Here is a 27214-nt window from a genome sequence, read left to right on the forward strand (position 1 = left end):
TGAAGTATCTTTCCATAACGAGTACGAATATCTCAAACGAAATCATAGAAGTTGAATGACTTCAAGCATATCAAATTTATTTTTCCAAGGACTCGTGACACGTTCCTTTGAAAGCTTAAAGTTGAAATTATTTTGAAATATTCAATTTTTGTTTAGTGTAATCTGGCAGCATTGCATTTACGAATACAAAGCATTTCCCATTCTGTTTAGCAAATATGATTTATATATTTTTAATACACAATAATACTGCTTTTTCTGCAGTGTAGCTAACTTACTTTATACAAACTTTTTTCTTTGTCTGTATGCTGAAGTTAAAACACCTGAGGCAAATTTACTTAAATAAACTTAAATAAACAGTTTTTGGATTAAATTCTCAATTTCTCAATTTATTTTACGTTTATTTTGAATGAAACTCAAAAATGTTTTGTGGTTTTAAGATACAAATGAAATTTATTAGTCAGTTGATTGACTGACTATTGAATTGATAATTAAAACTAAAATAAACTGTATGATAAATTGAAGTACTCTCATTCACTATAAAAATATTTGATTGATAAAACTAAACAATTGTTATTATTTCAAATTATCAATATTAAAATAACAAATAACTTATTAAAATTCCATATTTCATATATCTTTATTGTGTTAAGCAATTTATTAAAACAATAAGCAAATGCATTTTATTATTATATAGAAAAAGTTAAGGTAAAAATAATAATAATAATAAAAATAATATTTCTAGAGGGTTTTAAGGAGAACTACTCATCATTTGAATTTATAGGGACACCATGACGTATGAGCAACGAAATTTCATTTGAAATTAATTTGAGCATTTCTGTTGAAAAGACAAAATATATTTTCTTTTAGAAAGTAAAATACAATAAAATACAATTCTTAAAATAAATATAATTCAAATTAAAACTCATGAAAAATGGACACAAAATATTTTTGCAAACATATTTCTGTAAGATATTATTCATATTAAAAATATTAACATTAAAATTAGCATGATTTTCTTCGTAATACGTTCCTAGATTAAGTTCGATATATGAGAAATAATTGTAATATTAAATAGTATTAAAAATTAACAATTAAAAATAAATATATAATTCATTAATACAATTATTTTACAGCTGTTTTATGATTTCGTTCTAAAACCACAAAGCAAGTGAATTAGTTAATGAACTTTCACAGCAAATCATCAAAACATCAAATTAAAACATACAAGTGAAGTACGGCTTTGGATGAACGCAGACTCTGGGCTTCAAATTTCGCAGGGTACGAGATGAGCACATGGTACTTGCAGTCTCAAAAAAAAACTATTATCGAATAATTAAATATAACAAATAATTCTAAGACCACGGATGATGGGTATTTGGCAATACTTGAAACAGCTGTAAGTTGTTTAATTCAATTGAAAAATTAAATAAATTAAATAATATCAAAAATAAAGAATTTTTGTGGTTGTAGTTCACTACTTTACTAAAAATATTAAGTACTTAATCTTCAATCATCATAATCTTCACACTATAGTTGTTGAACCTTGTTGAACCTTTTTGTTAAAAACGATTAACTTAAACAGCTTTTTCATGACAACAGAGAAACTAACGGCTCTAGGCACTAGTTCAGCTAAAGCATTATTTGTCTTGCTCAATTGGCTGCCAGTTGACCTTTGACAGTATGTTATGTTCAAACTTATATAATTAATGCACACACTTATTAAAAATAGTACCAAGATATATTGTGAAACACTTTCAAATACCGAAGTATGGTTTCACTATCTTTACTCATGTGCATTATATTATTTTATTGCATTATATTGCTTTTAAGGCAAGAATTGCCATATTTTAATTATATGGAAATATTTGACAATAATTTTTATTTTATTTGTTATGAAATCATTTGTATTTTGTCGTTCATACAATCAATAGTCAATCTTAAAGCGGTTCTGGTATATAAGAACGTTTCTGCCAACTAGAGTTGATAAATTGGCCGTAAATGACACATAACTTAAATTATATTAATCACATGTCCTGCAGAAATAATTTTAGATTCAGTTAAACTTTCTTTATGAGTCCAATTCTTAAAAGTGTCGGATTAGAAATAACACAAAGATAATATGTTTATAGTAGTAAACTTTCTGAGCTACGCGTATCAACTGATCCAACCAAAATTAAAAAAAAACTGAGAAACTGGTTGAACTTTTAGACTAACATTAATCACTTACTGATAAGATGATGTCTGCTAGATCTTATTATCTTAGCTGTGGGTCATATATAAAAGAATAAAGTATTACTTACTGAATTTAATCCATTCAGGTCTAGATCGCTACTAGCTCGGATAACGAGCACCATGAAATTCAACAAAATGATTTTGCATATGAACTAATTAAGGACAATTCATAGATATTACTTGCGGAAGAATCAGTACTAAAGTGTACAAACTGTTGCATAGAAAAACGTTATTGGAGTATTACTGTGGATAGCAAGAAAAACCAATAAACAGGATTAATCAATAACGCAGTTGGTTATAAAAATTGAACGCCAATTTTATGTAAATAAAACTGTTCTTACAGAATTCTTCAACAGTATAGTATACCTGAACCAATCAATCATCGGCATTAAGTCCTCCTGTACATCTGAAGGTTCTATTCTTATAACATACATCGCCGTTCATATCCTATAAATTTAGTTATACAGTACATGTGCCTATTGTCCGGCAAGAAGTTTTACTTTACTTACGTAAGGCATATTAGAAATATTAGGTACACATCTATAAACTGGCTATATAAAGGTAAAGAGGACAGTTTTCTTAAATATAATAAACATATTTTAATCTTCAATATGAAAAATTCCACACTGCTTTGTTAAAACTAAGAACTTCATTTCCTTGTCAGTCCTGAAACGAACTTCAAACTTGTCCACTTTGAAGGTGCGCCTCACACACAAGTATTCCATCGCATCCTAAAAAGAAAAAGGGGGACTCACAATTTCTTAAGTTGCAAAGTAAACTAAATAAGTGATGTTTGCTCACAATATTGATTTAACTTAACGTTAAGAAATTCTTAGACGTGAGTTGAAGTTTCATGCAAATATTTAGGGAAAATAGAAAAAAAAAAACAGAAAAAAAAAAATTAAATTAAATAAAAACAGCGTTGCAAAGTAGCGAAGTATTCGAGCCCATAAAAAGTTTCTTTTAGAAAAGTTAGCATAACAAAGAAGAAAAAAACTTTATAATAATAAAAAATAAATCGAATAAGTGAAAAATAGAAAAAAAACCACATAACGGCAAAAATCATTTTAAAAACCGAACATGTGGCAACTTTAACCGACATGCATTCACAGCATGCCATTCCGCAACCAGATCACGACTCGCTTAAGCTCAAACGTTCAAACGTCCTCAACGCTTAACTAACCAACCGAAATCAAACTCTTATAGGCACAACATGCAGCGAGAGGAGTTAACATAACCGAAAAAAGTTTATATGCATTTACCAGCAACAAAACATGAGCTCGTAGCAGTTAAAATTCCTGAAAGCACCAACGCACAACTTGCACAGTTCAATCAACAACAGATACAATAACAGTTACAAGAGTACCACAACAACAACGATATCGGCAACAACAACAACAACTACTACAAAAAAATTTGCTAAACAACTCACCACAACTTGAAAATGTTGTTGAATATTTGCTTACATTACCACAAAGCCAGCATTACTGCAATGGTGTGCTTGAGAAGATAATATGAAATTACAACAATAACAAAAACAAAAACAACAATAACAAAGATGCTGGTTTTAGAAATAATAACAACAACACCAACAACTTAAACAAACTTCTGCCTATATTGGTTACCATAGCAATGCATATACTTTATGGAGGAGCTTGCACTAGCAACATAATTTTATATTATATTTTAGCAAATAACACACTCACAAACATATGTACAACTGTGTACACACAAATATATGTATAAACACACTTTATTTTCCGACACTTCACGGCAACCGCCACCCAACACAACAAACTTAAATTTGCTTTCCAAAGCGTATACGTGTTTTTTATATATTTTTATTTTATTTTTCTAATATTTATATTGTGGCTGTGCTTGTGCTTGTTTTTGTTTTTTACTTTCTTATAGCTTGTTTCAGTTGCTTGGGTACCTGACCCTACTTCATCTCCATTGAGAATACACTGTTGTTGGTTTATGCTTGCTGCTTAATATTTGTTGTATTGCAAAGCGAGTGTGTGTGTGCTCTTCTCCACATCAGCTTCAACAATGTATGCTAGTGAAGCTCTCGTTTTAACTGTTGAAGTTCGTAAGGGGATGTCAAATGTTTTGGCAATGGTTGACTTTCATAGATCTTATGGCGTTTATCTTCTTATGGCGTTTATATTTATTATAATTTTGTGTGTGTGATAATGCAGAGTGTAGTGGTGTGCCAACTCATCAGTGATTACAAAAAGCACTTACAAACTTTTATAAAATGAAAATTTGCTAAAGGATACCATAGGATTCCAAAGAATCGCATAGAAACATCGTTTAAGGGTTTCCTTGCTGTTTGAATTTTCCTAGAATTTGGAGTAAAACTTATAATATTGCCGCGTAGTGGTTTTAATTGAGAACAACATACCTGCTTTTGGTGCCCTTGTAGATAATTGATTAGTAAGAGAAGTAGTTTATAAAATTTAAGATTTTAAATGAAGTGCTTCGTTAAATATAGTTGAAGAGATACGGTAATTATTTATAAATGTACTTATCATATCACTAATATTTGGAAGCATTTTTAACTTTTCTAGTAATATTATTAATATTAAGTATGTCGTTGAGATTGATAAATAATTTAATATAAACACAGGTCCAGAAAAATATGAAAAATTTTTAGCATATTGTCCTACCTATATTGACACATATTATGTGCTCAACAGCATGCAGTATTCATATGCTTCCTACTTGATTTCATTGGAGTTGTATTTATATTGTGGGTTCCAAGCCCAACGCATAACCTCATACATCCATTCTGAGGTTGTAGTCCTTGCACACATCAATTCACTATGGACAAATGAATACAGCTATCCACAGGGAGCTACATGAAGAACCTCTATTAACTTGTAGAGTACAGCGTCAAGGATAGTGCAGACATTTACTAAATTTAATGCAATAAGATACGTTACCTTATATTCTCACTCACTCTCTCCCACAATAATATAAAAACTGCTTTTAATTATCACTTTTATACTATAAATTAGTAGTAAATAAATGATGTATTTGGAAAGAAAATTTATATAAGAATGCAGAATGTGTTAGAATATGTTAGAGATATTGTTTATACATCGTATAATATGTAGTGTATTTAATTCTGTAAATCTTTTAATTGCACTTAAATATATAAATATATTTATATCATAGAAATATATTTAGGGTGTTGAATTTTTTCATTATTACACCGAAATTAATTTAATAATAAACGCTTAAAAATACTTAATGGTAAGAAAAAAGTTTAGTTCATTATAGCAGACTTTAATAATCAAAAATAAAAAATTCATTAAATTTTTGAAACTTAAGTTTTGCACAATAACATAAAAAAATGCTTTTAAACAGCACTTCTAATAAAATAGGTATCGAATAAAATAGTTTGCTAGTTGGATCAGTTTCTTCCACTTGCATGATATACTAAGCCAGCAAAGCCGCTGAATTTTTATGTCCTTAACTAATTAATGTCGACTCGTTTATTGTTCCATTTAATTCGATAGTCTTTGTCAACACGTAAGGGACCATAGACCTTTCAAAGAATTTTACTCTCGAATGCAACTAACGCCTTCTTATCGCTATTAATTATTGCTCAAGCAGGATAGACTGTTTCCCTACTTAGCCTAAACTAACATTAAAATCTGTTGGCACAGATGATGTTTTCGCTGGTTCTTAAATAAACAAAGTCTATCACAACTTCAAAATTATTGTTAGGGACAGTAATATAAGTCACAAGCATTTTGTTTTTTACCGATTTACCACAAGACCCATTTGCTTTGCATGTTTTTTTCAATTACAAAAACCTACACTGACTACGCTAATCTTCAGGCAGACCAATAGTATTAATATCGTCGGCATGTGTAAACAGCATCACATATTTATAAAATATTGTGCGAAAACGGTTCAAATCTGTTGCTCGAATCAACATTTTTAACATCAAATTAAAGATACCGTATAATTATGAGTCACCCTGAAACATCCTTTGGTGGTAAATAGCTTTGGAAGCTTTTCCCCAATTCTAAAGGGGGCTGGTGGTGTTGCTACATACAAGTTTTGCTAGCGTGCCAACTTCAGATATAGCGGATGATGTTTTATGTTAGCTTGTTTTTCTTGGGGCTTCGCTAAGATTATTGTATTTGTCAGATCTAAAGCCACATTGAGAAGGTCCAATCAGTAGGTTGACGATTATGCTCTATTTTTTGAGTAGTAAATTTGACATTACCTTATATGCGATATAAAAAAAAACTAATTTTGAGATAATTGGTGCAGTTAGCAGTATTACTTGTTTGGTGGATGGGACAGTGGCGACTTTTCGCTACTTAACTCTTTTTTTGTAAAATTACATAAAGGATCGTATTTATGCGGACAATTCGTAAAATCGTAACATGTTCAAAAGGAACATCCGTCGAGTTATGGCCAAACTATTGTTAGCTATATGTTGACAAACCATTCAAAATAAGTTAAGAAATATCCAGTACTATGAGATGTCTCATAAAGAACATTTGTTTAAAATGGTGTTGTATATGAGACAAGGTTGAAACAACCTTCGATATATTACTCACTTTCAAGGGTTATATATTCCCGCTTCCTTTACTATGCATGTAAAATATATATACCTTATCACTAAATAATTAGGTTATAAAGTAAATAGTGACCGTGCATTGTTAAATATTTTTCGACCAAAATCTTAATAATATTTAAAATTATCAATAATATATATAAATTTACTTTTTAGTGAATTTACTTACAAACTTGTATATATTGCACGCATACATACATTTATTATAAATACTGACATGGTCATCAGAATGACGACAAATTGTTTCTATTGACACTCATTGTAATCGATTTAAAATAAAGGATTTATCTCAAAAGTAACTCCCCAAAAATTAAAAATTTTAATTGCTTAACAGTTATTGCCATTTAAGAATATTATAGCTTTTATCCTAACACTCTTTAATGACATTTTAATTGCCCCTAACTAACTGCATTTTCGATATTTCTCAGCACAGCAGTTGCACTAAATAGCTATAATGACCAGCATAAAAGCTTTGTAGCAGTTAGGAAATGTTGATTTGCTTCAGTATACAACACTCTACAATCGGTACTCAACATTCAACAAATAAAGTGCTTACATACAACAGTGAAGTCCTTTTACTTTTATTACAAATTTCTTATACAAAATTATAGCGTTGCGATTGTTGCGTAAAGAGATGGAAGACTTTGTGCAAAGAGAAAGCACTAAAATGTATTGCTCTTTTGATATGAACTTTGCTTTTTTCTGATGACTGACTTTTCCCTTAAACGATTTTCAGTTAATGTATGCGCAAATATACACATATACACATATATATTTAATAAAAATACGAGTGCATGTTTTTTTCTATACTCTTCATTTTCCTTTATTAGTTGTTACTTTCCCTTTAGTCATTATAGTCTGTTTGATTGTATTAGTTGCTGCTCATGGATTTGCACGCGATTTTCAACACATTTGCAATAAATGTTAATGTGTGCAGAATTCATGTTTTGGAACATGTAAATATGTTTTTGACATGTACAAACATATTTACAAATATGAAATGTACAAGAAGCAATGGAATTGCTCCAATTCGGTAGTTTAGTACATTTGATAGCCCACATTCATATATATGTGTGTGTGTGTTGAGTATTCAGCCGGTGCGTTTATACCTACGTTTATTGTACGAATGTTTATGCCGAATTTAGTGCGGGTGTATGCAAGTGTTATGCCGGTTACTTTACGAGCAGCAGGCGCTGTTGCTTTTGCTTTTGCTATCGCTTGAACTTGCTATTCCTATACAAAACTTTAAAAGCTACCTTCACTGTTGGCTCGTGTTTGTATTTGATGTAATAGTAATAGTAGTAGTAGTTGTTGTTGTTGTTGTTTTGGTTTCTGTTTCTTTATACCAATTTTTTTTTTTTTGCTAGTTGCTGGTTGCTCCTTACTGCTTACTGCTTTCTGTTGTCGCTTAGTAAATACTTATGCTTGAGTGTTGTTGAGTGCCTACTGCTTGCTAGCACACCATATTCACTGCACACTATTGTTGCTTTTTCTTTTTCTGCGTTTTATTGACATTTTTTATGTTTCTCTTTTTTCTTTTTTGGTACTTTGTTTTTGTTTCTATAATATTTTTTAAAATAATTTTCTTTATTTTGTTTGAATTTTATGTTTATTTTTATTTAAATATTTTTATTCCACACAGCGTGTAAGTTCGTCCGCCATATAGTGACCGGCCGTATAATGTCGTTGGTTTTTCATTTCTTCTGCTTTCACTTCTTTTGTTGCTCCTTCGCATACTATTCAATTGGGAAATCGTTATAGCTGAACGTGGCAGTGATATGGGTTTCGATCCGTTCACTGTTGCGTTGTTACTTTCTGCATGACACGGCTCATAATAAAATGGCAGAAGGCACTGGAAGTCAGTGCCGTATAAGTAAAGTATGACAAATATTCAATATGGCCGCCGCTATAAAGTGCAGTGTTGCCAATTTTTCGCCACACTATTTATGCTGAAAGGGCTTTGGGCTTTTATTTTTTGTTCTGCCTTTTTATTTATTTTTATTTATTTTGTTTTACTATTATTTCCATTCCTTTTACTCAATTTTATCGTTTGCTTGCCTCTTAGTTTTTGTTTGTATTTGTATTTGTGTTTGGGTTATTTTTTTTTGTGTTTGTGTAGTTTGTGCTTTCTTTGTTCGTTTATTAAGGCAAACATGTTGCAGAGCCTGAAATTAATTAATTTCGTTTTCTTTCAGGAGAGCATTTAATGGAGCGGGACAATTTAAAGCTTCCTTTAAGTCCTTAAGCAACATTTAACTTTATATAAATTGTTGTGAAAATTATTATAAAAGTAAAAATAGTTTTGAATTCGTTTATTATAAGTTACAGCCACAGTTAAGTGAAATAAAGTTTAACTACTTTTAATTCTCAATTGATGGTCAGAGCACATTAAATTTAATTACATATTCGAAAGTATAATTCTTATAAATGTGTAAGTGTTAAAAATAATAATTTTTTTTCATTTAAGAGATTAGAGGTTTGTTTATGCAAAATAACAAAAATAAATCACATGGATGAGAAAGGAATGCATTTTCATCATTTGCCGAGATAAAAATCGTCTAATCGAACTCTACACGAAAAAAATATTCAGTCATAAAAATCTCTCTATTTCCAAAATAGTCCATGCAAATGGTTTAAGCCATATAGCAGCGAATTCAATTTTCTTTGATCTGCTATTTAATATTTAACCGTATTTGAAAATTATGCTAATGATAACCCTCAACTCTTGCCGGGCCATTGGATTTCATTCGAAAATTATTCTCGTCCAGAAATTAATTTTATGAAAAAATATTCGAATTTTTTTTTGACATTGTCATATATTTTAATAAGATTTATTTTGTTAATTCTTCATGTATTAATATATTAATAGCTTATTAACAGTTTGTGTATAAGCATTTTGCAGATACAACACAATGTTTTACTTTAATAGGTCAATAAAGGCGGTTATCTACCAAATATGGAACGTAAAACTACTAAAGCAAATGTTAACTGTATATCTCGATAAATATTAAAAAAGGGCCATTATGTATATTATCATATCATTCAATAATTGACCAATGACAGAAGTTACCTGCCCAATGTAGAGCCTATATGTAGAGCCCACATATAAATAATATTATATCACAAAGCACTGTCTTTTGTTTCTTAGTTAAAAAACTACCACCCGCAGTTATGACATTTAACATTCATAAAACCAAAATCTTAAAGAAGCACTTCTTTAATAAATGCGTTTCTTCTTCTTATTTGAAACTTTCCGAAATCAATACACCTCAATATTTCGAAAAACAAAATTTTTTTAGGGAAAATTACAGCACCTTTTCTATAAACGTCATTACTCCTGGTCACTCCACTGACTTCCGTCTCAATATTAATTTCCTGGTGTGTCCTGATCCAGGCTTACTGTATTGGGTGTCCCATTTTGTAACAAACTCTGCGATATTTCCAACATTAGTATTACTGCGATACTAAAGTTTATCAATTCATTAGTTCTAACATAATTATTCTTCTACCCACTATTGCGAGGAATTCGAAATAGAAATGGCTTTTTTAGCTTTTTTAATTGTGGAGCATTTGATCTTCCTTTTGCTTCACCTATCTCTTCATTAATTATCTATCACAACAAAAGGATACATCAATATTTATCAACACCTTGTAAACTTCAGTTACATTTAGAAAACAGAACATCTAGAAAACCGAACTGTAAAGCCGTTCCACATTTCTGCTATACCACACTCATGCTTTCTGACCTCGTTTACCCCTAGACTTCTAGATACTAAGCGTCCTGATCTCAACTCTTTCCTCTAATTACTGGAATGAAGTTGCCCACACTGCTTACCGAGGCAGTAGTTGAAATCTTCTCCACTGCAACACAAAAAAATTCAATAAAGCACAATACTATTATTTTAATAGTATTAACTGACGCTAGTATATCAGTAATGTTAAGGAATAATACTTTCCGGGCATCGCCAGTTTAACATTTCTCTGCTCTGGGTTCTTAGTCACAAAGATATTTTCGGTAACTACAAGGCAAACGAGCTAACTAGGCGGGTTACATGAGGTATTCTTTCGAAATACCTAAAAAATGGAAATATTGATAAATTTTTTCTGTGTTAAGTAATAAAACAAAAGATGAGAGAACTCAATGATATGCAGATATTTGTATGTGAGTTGAAAGCGTTCTTTTAAGAAATAATCCAGAGCTCTCACTGAGATGCCTAGTAAAGATACCTTGCTTGTGGTACGAGAGTGATTTTTCCATTTAATCATTCCTGTCGCAGTTGTGGAAAGGATAATGAAATTGCGTCTCATCTGCTTTGTTACTGCGTAGCGCATACGTGACAGAGGTTGACTATATTGAGAGTTTCGTTTTTTAAAGATATCGGTAAACTCCAGTGCTGCCCCCTGAGGTGTATTTTGCGCTTTAACAAAGATTCTAGTTTTTAGTTTTTAAGTTTTTGAGTTTCTTATACGGTAACACAATGAACTAATTGGCTTAAGAGAATACTTAAGATCGCCGGTATAACCTAGCCTTTCTATTTGTTAGCAAGTCTTTTGCTATTTAACTAGTTGGTGATATTGGATATTAGTTGGTCCATTCCATTTTTGACTGGACTTGTTTTCAAGTATTTGTTTGCTATTGTCATTTAAACGTTAATTAATAAATTTTTTATTATTTTTTGTTTTTATTTTTCACTTTTTTATTCTAGGTTAACTTCTCAGACTAAAAGTTTTTATAGAATTTAGAGTTTCTTCGGAAAATATTTGGTCACTTTATAGACAATCTTTTCTATTTGTAGGATATTTCTGAATTATTGAAAAGACAAGTAAAACGCTTTTTATTTAATTTTATTTGTTATTAATTTTTTAAATTGGAAATATTTTTTAAACCCCTAACTTTGTTAAAAACCTTTAAATCCATGGAATAAATGCAATTATTTCAGAATTTTTCAAATTTTTTTATAATAAAAAAGATATTTTTTATATTGACATGTTTTCAAACTCAAAATAAACAGTCGAGCGCATTTGCATTTGAGCTCTCGGAGACCGCATTGCTAATGACGACACTTGCAGCGCAGAAAGCATGGAGGCAGACCACAACGACAGCCGCCATAACAATATTAAAATTGACATCAGCCATTTTTTCAGGGGTTCTTCTGGAGGAGTGCATAAATTTGAAGCAAAGCATTTCGAAAAAAGAAACCATTAAGGCAGATATACATATGCCGAGCTTTAATGTTAAATGTTGCTGTGGGTACCAACTTCAAAAATGATGCACTAACTAATGTCTGTCTGATACAGTGGCAGACCAACCAACCAACCGACCAACCCACCGACATAGAGATACACATGAAAACATATAGACAAACTTAGCATTTGACACGTAAGATAAATGTGACAAAACCGCCCTCTAGGGTAGCTGGGATGCACTCGTACGTATACTACTGATGATACTGGAGCTGTTGCCGTCACCCATTAACAGTCGTAGCGGGTGATGATTATTATCATACGACTTATTTCCATAATATTTGCATAGCAAAGGCTTGCAGGTTTGCAGACGTGCATCACTCGTGTGTGATGTGTGGGATTTCCACAAAACTGAATAAAAAAAAAGCACCCAGAAACGAAATGAACAAATTGCATATTTTTATGATTTCTTCCCAGCGCATATTTTTGCACCCGCTGCATCGCTGGATACGTGCGCCTTTTTGTAATGACTTCTAGGCATGAGAGTGACGATTTTTTCCAACAGATAAAAGCACTAGATTTTTCAACTAAAATGCGATTCTCGTACATTATTCTTTATATAGATGTATTTTTCTTTAAAAATAACTTTAATGCACTATAAAACTACAGCAATACATCACTTATAGGAGGCTACCCAATTAGTTACTGACAAAACTGTTATTAAAGGCATCACACATTTAGTTTAAGATTTGCCATTTCACAAAGTGCATCGTTTAACAACCGTAGAACAACTTTAAGCTATAAAAATTTGCTACAAAAATAGTAATATGAAAGGAGCTTTATTTCGCATTGCGTTTTCTCCTATGAAAAGGACTGATTTTTAAATATATACATTTTATATATATACTTATTATAGTTGAAAGAGGCGTGAGTAATAATAACGACTCACGTCTGTTATGGCCAATTAAGTAAGTATGTAAGTGAGGACTATTTATTGTGAAATTACGGAAAGTGTTGCATTTCAATACTTAAACTCTAAGCACTTTCAAACTTCTTGTTTGAAAGCGCTTCTCTAGCAAGTTATTGCCATAAGATATTAACAAATCATTGAAAATTGTATTAAAAGGATCCAATACTATACTCTGAACACCTTTTCTTTTGTAGGTCCAAACAATATCTTGAAATAAAAAGCCATAACTCATTTATAACTGTGTTTTATTTTTGGTATCATGAAATACAAGTGTAACCCACTGTAAGATGATTTCAAAAACAACTGGGACTTTTTAGAAGAAAGTCATGAAAAAGTCTTTATCTATTCAGAACTGCAAGTGGTCTCTAGTTATTATCTTTTTGACGGAAGAACTGCTTATGCGACTATAAAGAACTGTTCTTATATTATGACATCTACTTTTGATAGATTTATGGAAACTGTTTTACAATAATAAAAAATTGTTTATTTTAAATATTAAAGACATTAATTCATTAATTAAAATCTTTCATAAATTTGGTAATAAGTGACCGAGAGGAGTGAGAGGAGTGAAATATCTTTATTAACTTATTGTTTGAATATCACTAAATCCCACATATTCTGAGATTTTCAGAGTTTCGAACCAATATAAATTTGAGTATCTTATAGGTATGATATTATTTCTTTGTAGTTTTTTTATAGTACAAACCTTAATCCCATTTATTTCTTTTAGAAAACTGGGAAAAATTTTTTTTTAACGATTAAGTTAGTACGATTTTATCTTGAATATCCTTAAAAATCCGCTTTAATTTCTTATGAATATTTAATTAATAAATGAAAAGTGCGCTTTTCACACCCCTGTTATTTCATAAATATTTTTATTATTATGGGATGTACTCGTGTATCTGAGTGGTTATCTGTTATGAACACAGAAGTGAATGAGGCTTTCTTTATTGTTGTATAAACTATGTTACTGTAAGAAACTATTCTCGCACTTTGATTACAAATACAGGATTGTTATCAACTCAAGCACTTCGTCCTCTTATTATGACAAGCTTTATCTTGCGTAGATAATGATTGGCCTATTATTCTACGAAAGTTTCTATGGAATGTGTTCTCATATTTAATTATAACTTAATTTCAAAATGTTTTTATCATCATGATTCACGTTTCAGGATTAAATATGCTGAAGTCTTTTAGCTTTTAGCATTTCATTAACTTCGTTTTTTTCATGCTTAGTTAAGAATCGCATTTCAGTAATTCTTCACAATTTTACTATAACATTTTTAATAAATATTTTTTATATTATTTGCATTTCAACAACATTTTTTATCCACTTTTTCGGTTTACAGATTTTATATACTTCTTTTCTAAATGGATTTTATGCAAAACATGAATTATACACCTTACCGGACAGACAGTCCATGTCTGTCTATGTTACGTGTCTGTCAAAGTAACTTAAATATTTGAATATTAAATTTTTCTTTTGCATTTTGCTTGTTTTCATTTATTTCATTTCTGTTTTTAAATACCTTTTTTTCACTTTTTTTCATTTATATTCTTTTGCAGACTTTTAAATATTTTCCATATATTTTGTGTCAACTTTGGCGTGGATCTCGTACCGGGAACGAGAGTGACATTTACACTTTAAGCCATTTTGCGTTGCATACCAAAACGTTTGAGTTTTTCACTTGAATGGCGTGACAACTCAACACATGATTAATTTCTGGTCCTGATGCTGATTTTGCAACCAGGATGCACTGCCATTAAAATACAAGCGGTATTTTTATATGTGGCAGCCACCCAACATGCGAAAGTCAGAGAAACTAGCGCTCCCATTCAACGCAATACTTGCGGATACTTCAGAATACATATTAATAGACACATGTACACAGAGAAATAAACACTGCAATACATTATATCTTATCAGACCAACATATTAGAATAAATTACTGGCAGGTGAGGTTGTTTGAAAAGTAAACAATGGAATATGAAAAACCTATCCATTCAAGTAAGCCTTGCACGGTTTAAAAGGTCCTTTAAGTTAACATAACATTTTCACGTAACTCTTTAACAATGTAAGTTTTATGTAAAACAGGTTTTAATTACAAATTATTATCCACATTATTTTATTATCGATTTCGAATAAGGCAGAAACATGTTTCAAATCTTCAAAACCTTGTGAATCCGCTGGTTAGACCTCTTGTTAATATAATAAATTTCTCTAGACTGAAACGAAATGATAGAACTGACATTCTGCTTTCATGAAGTTTATCCTGTTTATTTTAACTTATACGCCGTGATATATGGTAAATAAGCCCTGGCTTCTTATTCACTCTCCTCCCTAAAATAATGTTGTATGTATATATAAAATAATATAAATGTCAAGTATGGCTTTGGGTCACTTGGCTAGTGAGTGCTGATCTGAGCTTCCAATTTGGCAGGGCACGAGTTCGATTCCTGGTACTTGCAGTCTCAAAAAAATTATTTACGAATAATTAAATATAAGAATTATATCCAAGACCACTGATTATGTGTATATGGCAATATTCGAAACAGTTTTAGTTCAGCCAAAAATTTAATTAATTGAGTAATATAAAAAATAAAGAATTTATGTTGTTGTGGTTCATTACTTTTCCAAAAACCCCTTCAAAAAATAATATGTAATGTAATGGAATAAGTTCTTAGAATCTATAACTTATTGTTAAGCTAAAAAAAAGCGATTCAATAAAGACATATTGTTCAATAACAAAAAAAAAATAAAAAACAAAAAAAAATATTATTTTATTGATTCCTTGCTTATATATCCTTATATATAAACACAAAATCTTACAACTATTATTTGCAATAAAATTTGACGTTCTATATTGTAGCATTGAGTTTTTTGGGTTAGAGGTTTTGCAGATAAAATATTACCTTAACACAGCCGCTGGTCAGCCAGAGATATACCAACCCACCACACAAGAATTTCATCTCTTGACATTTATATAAAGTAAACCGTTTGGTTCATAGTCATCGACTGAATTAAACTGCATCAACTACGGGAATAAACGTTGATTCACTGACAGGTTCCTTCACCTTTGATAATGTTGTAGATTCTCTTGACTTTGATTGCATTTCATTGCAAAAGTTAGTCCTCTTTGGCCTTGAGGTAAATGAAGACAAAACAAAGTATCTTCTGAAACCCACGGCGCTCTTGATAGCTATAAGTTCGAAGTTGCGAAAGACTTTGTTTATTAAGGAACCAACGTAAACACCAAAACTGACGTCAGCATAGAGATTCAATGAAGAATCTTGCCAATAGACGTTACTTCAGATTTTGCAAGCAATTGAGAAATAAAATTGGAAAGAAAAATTCTTTGGAAGATCTATGAACCCATACGCGTTAGTGACAAGTAACAAATTGGATGAAACGATGAGCTGTATGCGCTGTATCGTGATATAGTTAAGCGGGTCCTGCCGTGCGATTAAAAAAAAGTGTTCCAGCTAGAAAGGTATTTGATTATATATTCTTTTAAATTATTTGTATATTATATAGTTACTCTAATCCTAAAGTATCGTTCTGCGACCATTTAATAAAATTGAGAAAATAAGTACTTTCTTTACAGCTTTAATACTTCATTTCGTTATCATTTATAGGTATATATCTAAAATTGCCAAATGTACATCGCGACTTATAAGATCTACTTTGATAACTCTAAACTTTTAATTAATATATGTCCAAACTCTAGACATCAAACTTCTCTTGTTTCATTAAAAGCCAGATAAAGACACACATCCAGACACATTCGATTCTTAAACATCTTATTTCTTAAATTCTTTTTAATTTTATAATTTTTAGTTATATTTATCACTCATATTTATCAATGCTTCCGGCTGGTTCTAACATGAACGTTCTTCTACCCACTGTTACAAAGAATTTATAAATCAAAACGACTTTCTTAGCGAATTGAGGAGTGTTTGTATCATCAGCCACTTTACCTTTACTTTTTTTAAATTATTATTTATATGTATATATATATTTGACCTACTTGTACCATATAGTTAGGCGACGAACAAAAAGGCGGAATTTTCCTACAAATTAAGTAAAGAGCTTATTTGATTCAACATTGCTCATAATCTAGAGAACAGCATAAGATGTTCTCTACAGTCCTCAATCGTTAGAACAGTATATACAGAACTTTTAATATGACTATCGTTGCTTGGTACCATGTCAGGTGCAGGAGATCTGTATACTTACAGAATGTGAGGCAGCCAATAAAGCTAAACAAGTTATTAACACATTGGTCAGCAGTTCTAAAGCAACTCCAATTTGAATTTCGGGTTATGCGGACATAACAAATCACGAACATATTAACGTGCTGACAAGGTTCTATGTGTCTTCAATTGCATTTCTCTAAATAATTTTTACAATCAGACACCACGAATTTATCAAACCTCAAGATTGGTGTTTCTACTATTTTAAGTAAGGAACTTCACAACTGGTCCACAATAACAAGATAGAAATGTCTTTTATAATATTTAAATTTGTCATATCGTAACTTCTATAAATTTTTTACGTAATCTGAAAATGAATTGTTGCAGTGCCCAGGTTTATACAAGTCATACAGATGTTGTAGGTGTATTCTACAACATTTGCAATATGTGGAGTGATGTTCACATAATAGCCAATATTTGTTTTATGTATAATACGAATTCAATATGATAAAGAATATAACATATCTTTTTTATAATTGAGCCTAATTTATGCAAAAACAAAACCCAACAATTTTGCAACAATAACGATGTTGTCTTGTGTAGTATGTGTTATTTCAGTATAAAACAACTTTCATATAACACGATTTTCATGTAATATTATTTCCACATAAAGCAGCAAAAAATAAAATTGACGAATTTCCTTTTAAAATTATATATACCATATATGCGTTTATATGTATAGCAACACTGCAACTCATAAGAGTCTACCTCCATTTCTTAACAATATATATATATAAATAACAATATGTAAAATTTTGTTTCAACACGTTTTATTTTATTATTAAAGAAATTAGTACTAAGTATATATATAGAGTAGTAAGTATTTAAATTTAACGGTTTATTTATTTCTTAGTTATTAATTGCATTTTCTGATTTTATTTTACTTATTAGTTAATAGAGTCTTAACAGCTAAGCTCAGAAGCACAGACCCATTAATAACTTTTATTATCAATGAAATGCAAAAGCTATATAGATTGATAGAACACATCTTTATCGTTTACGACAATGTTCAGTAAAGTCCTTACTGACATAAGAACTTAACAAAAAAAAAATTTCAAATCGTAGGTTTGCTATAAATAAATAATTATATTGGAATATTTACATTCATACATCATACAACAACACATTTTACGTATTATATTCGGTATTTACAATATCAAATATTACATATTGTGTCTATAGTTTAGCATAATTTGTACAGAAGAAGAAAACTTTGCAACAATAACGATGTTGTCTTATGTAGCACGATGTGTACTAAAGGACTTTGATCGTATATGCGAAATTCAGTAAAGTGAATATTGTAAAATATTATCAATTATTAAAACATAATTGAATTTTTGTAAAATAATTATTAATTGTTATTAATAAATATTAATTATTTTCTAACGTCACTAAGCTCTGTGAAGAGTAAAAGACTAAAAAAAAGAAAATTATTGATGTGTTATGTGAATATTTATTTATTTGTTTGTTTGGTTCAGATTTAATTTATCTGACTTGATATTTTCGGTAAATAATGTTATCGGTTTTCATAATATATCATATCAGAAAGAAAGTGAGTTCATTTAGAAATGAGAATATCTTCAAACTCTGATGTAACTATCTCAGTAAATCTAGAAGAAATTTCTAATATCTTATATTAAAGAAAAAAGTGATGAAAATAATTTTAATATCTGATTGAATTACTTAAATAGGTGATGTTATAATTTTTCCTTATATCACATGTCAACGAAAAAATATGTCAATTTAGAAACAAAAATATTTTTAATAACTGAATTAATTACTTCATTCAATGGTGCTAAGGAACTTTTTTTAATATCATATCAACAAGAAAGTGAATTCTTCAACAATAGCTTTAATAATCTGAGTAAATCATATTAAAAGCTTTCTCATATCAAGAAGAAAGTGTGTCTATTTAGTAATGAGAATATTTTTAATCTCTGATTTAATATATACAACAAATACTGTTAAGGAACTTTTTTACATCTTATTTTAGTAACAAGGTAAAGTTATTTAGATTTAATCTGCCGGATTTAATAATTTTAATTAATGATTTTAAAGATTTTCTTATCTTACATATAACCCAGAAATTAGTCCATTTAATGATGAATTCATTTTCCAAATCTGATTTAATTATTTTCGAAAGCGATGTTAAAAGTTTATGTTGTATCCTAAGTAAAAAGTAAGTCCATTTAGAGAGAAAAACTATTTCATGGTTTAAATACTTCAGTATATGGTGTGAAGGAACTTCCTTTTTTCTCATATCAACAAGAAAGTGAGTCGATTAGAAGATGAAAGTATTTGGAATATTTAATTTAATTTATTTAGTATATTAGTATTTAATATATTTAAAGTCATCAAAAGAGTGAGTGCATTTAGTAATGAAAAAATTGTTAATATCTGATAAAATTCCATTTTAAAAATTTATTTTATAATTTTTATAAGTAACTATGATTTCATCCTTAAACCACTCGCGTTTTATCACATATCTACAATTTTAATGCGATTCTCTATTACACACATTTCTACTACATCTAAAATTTTAATCGCTTTATACGATAGTTTGCTGTATTAATAACATACATATATATATATATATATATATAAATTCTAATTTAATTTTAAAGTTGAGTTTCGTTCGCTCTTGGCATTCACCGCGTGCCTTATGACAAAAAAACATATAGGCCTACAGTGGATACCAGGAGAAAAACGCATACACGACGTCATGGTACCCATATATGTCTATATATTTACCATACACAGAAGTAAACAAAACAATAACCTACGTACTCACAAACAAACTAACTGGAAGTTAACTAACTGGACATTGAGATCAGCTGTTTTTACTTGAAGAAACACACGTTATGAACGAACGTAAAAACAACTACTACAAAACGAATAAACCCGTTGAAGCGGTAAAAAGTTACTCATATCCTTGCAAAGTTTCAAAAAGGACTTCTCGTTCGAGTTAAAGAATAGGAACACGTTTTTTATTAACTTGTTTCTTTTATTCAAAAAGGCGAATGACACTTGGATCAAATCTTGTTTTCACTTTTACTATATATTATTAGATTTTTTTTGTTGTTTTTTTTTGTTTTGTGCACTTTGTTGTGTTTAGTTCTTATAAATATAGGCAATTTTTATTAGAACAAAATAAAATTAATTCATATGGCATATTTTTGATTTCTCTTAATATTAAACACTTTGTTTTATTTAATTAAACAACGAATATTTGCACTTTAATATTAATTTATTATTAATGATAATATTTAATCATTAGTGTTCACTTTCACTTTGACTTGCACTTAACTTGCCTTCCATCCTTTTTAGTTGTCAATTAAAATAATTATAGATTTAATATAATTTACAAAAACACATTCAATGTAATTTATTAAAATATGTTTAATAATTTCTTAATTTTTTAAAAATCATTTGAAAACACTTTATAAAAATTTATCATAATTTTATTTTTATTTTTTATTTTTCTTATAAAATATTTAAGAACAGTACACTTTTAGACACGTTGTTATGCGCTCGACTATTTCGATCATACTGCCAAGTTTCGCAAATCGACGAGAGGACAAAACTTACCCCAGCATTGCATGATCGTCCCCGTCCTTACTTATAAGAAGCCTCGATAAAATCATTGATTCCATAACGAATATGAATGAATCATAGCACACTTTTAATTTCTTTCGCAAAACATGCAAATATACCTTATTCTGTGTGTGTGTGTGTGTGTGTATGTGTGTGTTTGTTGTTTATAAGGGTTGCTACATCCATCTTAATGTGATCTCTCTGGCTCTCACTCCCTACTGCTGTAGCGAAAAGTTTCTCTTACTCGCACGCGTTCAAATTCAGCGAGTATTTTGTTTTTGTTTTGAGTTAGCGTAAATGTCAAATTTATACGCTGGAAGCAATATTTCGGATAATTCCGGTTTTTGTATTGTCCTTACTGCAGCTGTCAGGATTTTGATATTGTATTTTTTTCGCATTGGAATATGTATTTGATTTTTTTTTTTTTTGATTTTATTACACATCTCTTCGTAGTTCTTCATAGTCCTCATTCAAGCGTTACGAATGCATTGCAGTGATTTATAAAATTTATTATTGTTTTTACTGCCCGTTTTACGTTTGAGGACACTAAATTAATAATATCACTAGTAACATTTCTGGATACTAGAAACGTCTCTGATGTTAAACTAATACATCGCAATGAAATGAATTGGGACTTGACGCTATATATCCAAAATGAATTAAGCAAACAATTAATTTATATATTATTTCCTGCAACAATGATAATGTCTTATATTTTGAATAAAAATAAAATTTATGTAGTTCAGGTAGTCCATAAAAATTTATCAATTAATTTTAATAAAGTCACAAATTTTAAAATAATAAAATTGAAAAATTTTCAAGGATTTCATGAATTATTTATTAATTAATTTATATTAATTTAATTTATTTAATTGCGTAGTTATACATTAAAGCGTGAATTTAAGTACAAGTGTTGCCAACGAAAAATCTCAGCTGGCACCAAGGTTTTCGGATATTTAAATTTTAATTAATTTTAAAAATATTAATTTAGATAGTTTTTGTTGTGTCCATAATAATTTAAGAAATTAATATTATTTGATTATATATTAATTTCGTCACAAAATTGTATATAGATCAATAATCATAATACGTTCGAGAATTATACACTATGTTTACACTGCTTTCCACATTATAATAGTTAACCATTGACTTATAGTCTTTAAAAGGTAGTAGTAAAAAAAGATGTTATAAAATAAACAATATGTCTATAAATAATAAAAGTTTATTAAAATAATGACTACAGTATTAATATTAAGGACCGAATAAGTATTAAATGAGATATGTAAGTTTTTTATGTAAAACTTCATCATATAACTATTTCATCCTTTTGATTTACTTATAATAAATATTAACAATAAATAATTTTCTTTCATTAAAAATCTTAAAAATATATATCTGATTTATTATTATTATTATTATTATTATTATTATTATTATTATTATATCGCTGGTTAGTATCCCCACTCTTGGTCAGAGCTTAAGGCATAGATATTACTGTATAATTCAGTTGTCTGTGTTAGTATAATTGCACCAAATATTGCACGAGACAGTTAGTAATACTACATTACTATTAGTAGTAATATAGGTGTATTTATTATATATTATTTTGTGAAATATTTTTACCCTATAGTTATTCTTGCATTAATAATTTGAGCTGTTATGCCTTACAGCCTTTACCGTTTCATATAGGGGACATTTATGTACATCTTACAGAAAGGTCAATAGATAATTAACGAGTCAACGAATTGATAATACCAGAACATTTACCACTGGGTAGACATTTTTGTATATCTTGCAACAAACTAAACAGACAATAAACGAGTTAAAAAAAAAATGACGATAAAAACTGATTAAACTAAATAAAGCAATAACAGAATATTTACCTATGGGTTGACATTTCTGTATATCTTGCAAAAAACTAACAGATAAGAAACGAGTCTAAAAAAAAATTGACAATAAAAACATAATAAACAAAATAAAATATTTAAGTTTATAGTTTATAAAGCAGTTTCTGGTACTGAATTACATTTTTTATTAATACAATCCGGTACAATCGTCATGTCGACGGAACGCTATTTCATGTAGGGACTACATCCAGCGAATACTCCTGTAGGTGTGATTCAGCGATAGAAGAAAACAGTGCTACTCAACTGCTTTGCAACTTTCTTGTATTAGAAAATTTCTAATAGAGACTTAAATAATTTTAAGGTCTATTTCCCTCAAATGTATATTCTATATCACTTGCATAAATATCAAAGCTATAGAGAAGGCTAAGCATGTCTCATTAAAAGGCTTATACATACTGTTCGCTAACTCCAGAAAGACTTCTTCAGGGTGTCACTGTATAGATTCCAAGTGTAAGTGTACTATATGGGATATATATTTTTTAACTCACTCAACTATATTTCAGACATAGAAGTCTGCAAAACAAGGGTTATTCCTGTCTTTAGCTTCGAAAATATACATAAAACATATTTGTAAGTGAGTCTTGTCAAACTTTTATTTCACAAGAACAGTAGATAGCAATTGCGTTTTTTTATATATGTTTAATAGCATATGCATATAAGAAAGATCTAAATAAACTCTAAAAGAAACTAACAGATATTAATTAATTATAATTGTAATTGATTTCACCCATAAATAACGTGATTAATATAATAACTTTCTGAACGTTTTATAAGTAATAACTGTTTTATGATATATATTTAAATAGTTATAAGCATATAACTATATATAAATCTATATAAGTATATAATAATCTACGAGAACATAATCTCCAGTAGATGATGGACCAAAAAACAGTGTTTCTAGTTATAAAGGCTTACTATTTTTGTTAGGTGGAGCATGTACTTCACTAAAAGAAGAATGATTTTTGAAAAAAATTATTATCGCAGCTGGTGCATAACGAAAGGGAAGACCCTGAAAAAAATTAATTGAAAATAATCTTGAAAATATGAATAGATGAGACTACAGATAAACAGTCAATCATTGAGCTCCTTGATAACGATTACCAATAAATATTATTATTATTATATTATTATTATTATAAAATATATAATGGGAATAAAAGGACTACTTTAGTAAAAAAACCTCACACTCCGTGAAAAGCTAATTTAGTAGTATTGAAATACATTTAAAAGTTACTAATTGGAGGGTTAAAGTACTACAACTAAGAGGAGGTATTTCAAAAAAGCTCACTGCTGTAGAACAGCCTACCTAGTATTTGACTCTCTTTCAAGATAGTTGTCATTTGTTTGTAAAATCAGCGTCTTTATACACGATATCCTGGCTACCTAACAATTATTAATATGAAGGTTTTCGAAATTCCGGTTTAGTATCACTGACTTAAAGAAGAACAATAGACATTACATAGAAAACGCAGGACATTAATGGAAAGACATTATATCCTGCCTTTTCCTATAACCTAACAGCAGTGCATTTAAGCTCCTGTAAGGAATACTTTTATGTTTAGGCTATAACATATATGTTTTAAAAATAAAACTCATATTTTATTACTACTTTTAAGTAAAATTATTATACGTTTAAGAACTAATAATTAAATTATTATTCTTATTATTCATTAAAAATTATATTATTTATACTATTTATGTTTATATTTAAAATAACTTTTAAACATTTTTTGGGATATTAAAGTGTTTGCTACATTTACTGTAATTTCTAAATATAAATATATATATAAATATATATATATATATATATATATTAATATTTAATAAATTAATTTAGTTTGAGTAAAGCAACACATTTTCTTTCAAGATCTGTTTTAATGCATATAAGATGACACCACGAAACAGCAAAAATTGTTTATAATGTAATATTAATAAGAAATTTTTTATATATAATAAAATATCTGCAAAGATATACACATTTGATATAATTACATTAAAATGTATTTATTTGTGGATCATTCCAATTGTTTAGAGAACAAAGGAACTAGCACATGCCGACTGCAGCAGTTCGATAAATCTACCAATAATGCAGAACACATGAACGCAGTAGGCATACATCAAAATCAGTTTCTTGCATTCTTTTACACCCTACATTCCACTTAGAGCGCGGCTTACCAGCATCAACAGTAGCTGTAACAGCAGTAGCAGCAGCAGCTGATCCTTGCCGATTAAACACACACAAAGAAATATTGTCTCGTGACACACATTTTATTGCCTCGGATTGTTTGTAAAGGACAATAGCAGCAGGCAACGAAGGCAGGGGCTAAGGTGAGAAACGTTCCACATAAGTTGGCGCTAAAACCGTTTTACAGTGTCTTTCAAATGAAACTACCTTCTCTAATGCATAAGGATTTTTTCAATTCACTCATTATTCTGTGATAATTTTAAAATTCTTCTATTCACATTTTTCTAAACAATGCCTAGAAAATATTTTTTGATCAGCTGTTTGATCAAAGGCAGCTGTGCAGAAGTACAACAGTAGAGTATAATTGATTTTTTTACTACACGGATAGACTATATGGGTACATTCTGCAATTAATCTAGTTTTGTGTTTTTAAGTATTAAAATATTTAAGCAATATTTTTTTTAGAAATTTATAAATTCAACGGCACATTTATTTGTCAGTTATTAACTGCACTTTTTCTAAGCTCATTCTTTTCTTTTAATTCGCTGTGGATAGCGGAAAAACACAGATCCTTTAAAACTTTTTGCAATTATTCAAATGCAAAATTATGTTCAAAGTAAACAAATTAAAACAAATTTGCAATAACAACGATGTTGTTTTGTGTACAATACACGAAACTCGTTGAAGTAGGTTCGTTATATGAAATAACGAACTAATCGTCATATATTTTTTATTGTTTATTATTTGTAAATAGTAATAGTTTATTAATGTCACAGCCTTCTGTCAAAAGCAATGAACTGAAAGAAGAAGAATTATTAATTTGAAATATAACCATAAATTTGAATAAACAGTATCTCCATATTAAATTGAGTCCAATTACTGCTGAAAAAAATATTTTTAATATCTTTTTTAATTACTTTCTTGGTTAATCAATAATATTGAGAATTTTTTGTTTTTGTAATAATCGTAGTATGGCAATCTTAATGGCCAATATTTCATACATTTTGTTTTGAATACTTGTTTTTTTTATCTGTGAAGAAATTGACATTTAATGAACTTAATCAGTTCTAAACTTTAACTGCATAAAAATCTGTAGTATAAACTAATATCTTATATATAATAATATCTACTAAGTGAAAGTACGCTAAGTTCTCTTCTAACCTTCCCTGTGAATGAATACCTTAACTGATCGTACTGCAGAGGTCTTCAGGATTTTAAGCTGAGAACGTGTGGACTTTTTAATACGTTGGCATGTATGCGACTCAATGAGTCGTACATCATTCGTATTTTAGAAGATTTTTTCTCCAGGTTCGAAACCAAAAAAAGAAAATAATAATAATATTTACCGTATGATCACGGTTGCCACTTGAAAATTTTTTTCTGTACCAAAATTGGTTTAAAAAGGTACCATTTCTGTAAAAAAAGGTCCAAAATTTTTTTGGACCTTTTTGTTTTCTCGTTCTGTGTTTTTTATAGTGTTATAAATGAACAAATTATAAAATAGTGCAAAGTTGCATTTATAAAAAAATTAATTGGAAATATCCACAATAAAATTGGGTCGTCAAAAATGTACCAGTTTTTGAAAATGAGTACCAAACGAAAAAAAAAAAAAAAAAAAGTACCAATTTTGGTACTAAAGTACATAAGTGGCAACCGTGCGTATGATTAAGAGCTGTCTATAAAATATATACTGTGATTTTACTGAAATGTATATAATTTCCACCAACGCTCGTAGTTACTTATTTATTAAAAATATACTGCAATTCTCTAGAAAGGAAAAAATTTATCGTTTTTATTAAAACTCGGACGTTATTCTCTGTAATATATACATTCGAGTAAATAAAACCGTTACACACTTTATCCGGGACTACATTTCTGGCACTTCAGATTTTTTATCTACATAAGTTAATTAATTTAAAAAATTTAAAGAGCATTCTTTTCTCAATCAATATATTATTTTTCTATATCTTTAATAGTTTCACTATTAAATTCTCTATAATGTAAATAATTTAATGTGATTAAATCGTAGGTAATTCTGTTTTACTGTTCTAATGGGATCATATGATATCACAACGGGTGTATTCGAACTTGGTTTCTAATTACCTACCTACCTATATTTGGAATAGCTCTACTTGGAAGCACATTTTTACACGCAAAAAGCATTATTCAATACCTCAGACGTTTTTAGTTTACAGATGTGGAAGTGTTCCTTTTATATTATTCTACATATTATTTAATTTATTTACTCCACCAGAACTGCATTTTTTGTGTAGAAAACTGTCTTA

Source organism: Teleopsis dalmanni, chromosome X (assembly GCF_002237135.1).
Source record: "Teleopsis dalmanni isolate 2A chromosome X, ASM223713v2, whole genome shotgun sequence".
NCBI classification, from domain to species: Eukaryota; Metazoa; Arthropoda; class Insecta; order Diptera; family Diopsidae; genus Teleopsis; species Teleopsis dalmanni.